Source organism: Tenrec ecaudatus, unplaced genomic scaffold (assembly GCF_050624435.1).
Source record: "Tenrec ecaudatus isolate mTenEca1 unplaced genomic scaffold, mTenEca1.hap1 Scaffold_300, whole genome shotgun sequence".
NCBI lineage: Eukaryota > Metazoa > Chordata > Mammalia > Afrosoricida > Tenrecidae > Tenrec > Tenrec ecaudatus.
The window spans coordinates 452,398-455,382 of NW_027459024.1; positions in this window are offsets into that span (position 1 = coordinate 452,398).

Here is a 2,985-nt window from a genome sequence, read left to right on the forward strand (position 1 = left end):
ATGTTATTCTCAAAAGCCAGCATTATTAGAATTCCATCACAATATGTTCAGTATTTATATTAAATGTGCCCACCCTCCCTTATTTTTGTTATAAAACTTTGTCTTGGAAATATTTTGCCACTTACTAGGACCTATTTATATTTTTTCATATTAATTATTTCTAATATAATAATTGCAGAGGCAGCTTTTGTTAGAAATTATTTACCTTGCCTCATGCAAAGTGAACAGTAGTTTATACTCTGATATAAGTAGGCTACTTATTAAATAGGATTGCTTGGTAATTATTTTTAAATTCTTATACTTGGCATTGTTCAGAAATCTGGAATGATATTAGCTGTCATTCATTGAGACCCTCCCATAGCTGCCCTATACCTGCCAGGAATGGTGGCTTTTCCTTATTATTAAATTGATTTCCGTCAGAGAACATTTTCAGTAGTAACATGTAATTTTCCAGAATTAAGTCAATATATTTTTTGGAGCTAATAAACTTATACACTATTATCTCTATATATTCCTTGGATTTAAATGATGACAGGAGGAATTACTGTATTAATTACTGGCTGAAAAATGATAGAAAAGGAAATCTTAATCTTTTTTCAAATATTGTCAAGAAATGACTTCTTGGCACTCTATTTTAAAGGTGAATCATACCATTCTGAGGATGCCAGGGAAGAGAGAAGAACTTTTAATCTATGAAAAGAGGATAATTGGATTTCAAATAGTTCACTGAGAAATTTAATTAAAAATAACCAGATTTCTTTTTTTTTCCCACAACTTTTGGAAGATTGCTTTATGATCCTGAGGGAAAGAGAAGGGTGAGTATGTTGGGCAGAAATATATTAACCATTGTGCATTTCAAGGAAGGTTCACCATTGCCATTTCGGTGTTCTAATTGGAAAATTCTCCTTTAGAGATGACAGACTATTTCTTGTGCTCCTCATTTTAAGTGGGGGCTCCTCTTTTGGCTTGATATCTCTGCATAATTTAGGCGATGGGTTCCGTGGCCTTTTGTGTCCACTGTAGTTTGACAAAATGGCAGGCCATTCTTAGGCCTGGTACACTCTTGATAGATTCTTATATAGAAAACCTAGATTTTTATTTTATTTTCCCTCTTACCATACCTATCGATGTTTGGGATATATTTCTCCTATTGATAATGGTGAGTTGGGTATTTCTCAAACTACTGACGTTCAGATGTGAGACAACTTCCAATTCTGTTTAAGACCGATGCCTCTATCCTTTTCTGGGAATTTTATTACATACCCTGAAGTCATTCAAGGCTCTTGTCTACATTTTCTATTGATTATGTATTTTATAATGAATGTTGGATTTTGAGTGTGAACATGGCAAAGGTAGGTAATTTCTTTTTTGTCTTCAAACTAGGACCAACAACTCTTTTTTAAATAGATTGTGAACACATGTTCTCTTAATAAGCACTTTCATAAATAATAGTATAATAGAGAAAAACATTTTCATCTGTTGAAATCTACTATGTGGTTCATTTTGCATAAGCATGAATAGGAATGTAAGACAGGTGTAACAGTACTAAATAAAAAGAGGAATGAAAATAATGAAGTCATCTTTATGAACGTCACAGAAAGCATGTTCTCCCTTTATTCCGGCTCGTAGCTCAGAAACTGTTGATAGAGGTTACTGTTCTCAGCCCAGATTAGGTGGAGGATAGGATTGAGATGGAAAAACCCTTGCTTACAGTTAAATATTATACATGTCAATTAATAGTTGTTGTAAACTGTGTTTCTCTACATATTTGTAAGTGATGATGTAGCAATCCCTGGTGCCACAAAGTTCACGATCGTGGATGCTATTTGAAAGGTGAGCAGGTACCACCCACCAGCTGGCCCCTTGCACAATTAAACTCACAATCTATGTCCAAAAAGATTACAGTTTAGAGATCCCTATGGGGGCAGTTCCAGTCTCTACAAAGGGTGACCTGTAGTCAAAATGGACGATACATATACAAAACAACATATCAGTGATGCAGTCTGGACTCTCCCTAACAGATATTAAACACATGTTTCCTCCTGGTGCTCCTAATCTGAGTTCTAGTCTAGTCAACTGTTTTGGATAATGGCAAGTTTGCTCTTTATGATACTACTTAGTGGAATCATAAATAATTTTCATTTTGCCTTTTAAACTTGGAAGATTTTCCTGAACCTTATGGCTTCATATACTACTTTCATTATATTTTGAAATTAATTAATTGTCATTTCTGTTTTCTGTATTCATTGCTACACTTCACTTACTCTCTATTAGAATGTGATCATCTCTTAAGTGTCCTCACTATTTGAAGAAAACAAAACATTTTGAAGGTTCTTATAGTTCTTGTACCCACTCATCAATTGTATCAAGATAATTTGTACGTATGTCATCATCACTATTTCCTAGACATTTCTTTTCTTCTTTTTAAAAAATCAATTTATTGGGGGCTCGTACAACTCTTATCACAATCCATGCATCCATCATGGTCGTCTCCTCACTCTTAGTTTGCAGATTTCAATGTGCTCTGCAGATAATTTTGTCCCACGGTCTCCTCTTCTAGGAAGAAGGACTCTGTTTCAAACAGCACTCCATTTCCAGACCCATGTGTCCTGCGCACTTCTACTGGACAAGCTACAGCGATTTAACAAAGAATATTAATAGGTTCAGAGATTGAAAAAATACTCAGTTCAGTTTTCAACATAAAATAAAATTTGAAAACCTTCAATACGAATAATGAATTAAATTTGAGATATGGCAACACAGAAAATCAGTCTACAAATGAGATGGATGTACTCAGATAAATGACAATTTATCTTAGTGTTTCCTCGAGGTATGAACATTTTTCACCCTGTTCTCAGAACTACGTTTTATGGGGATTCATGATAACCTGGAAGAGTTAGACCATAGAAGTGTTTGCTATATGTCATTTGCTTTGTTTTGTTTTGTTTTTTCTCCTCAGGGGAGCAGATTCTTCCCATTCTAAAT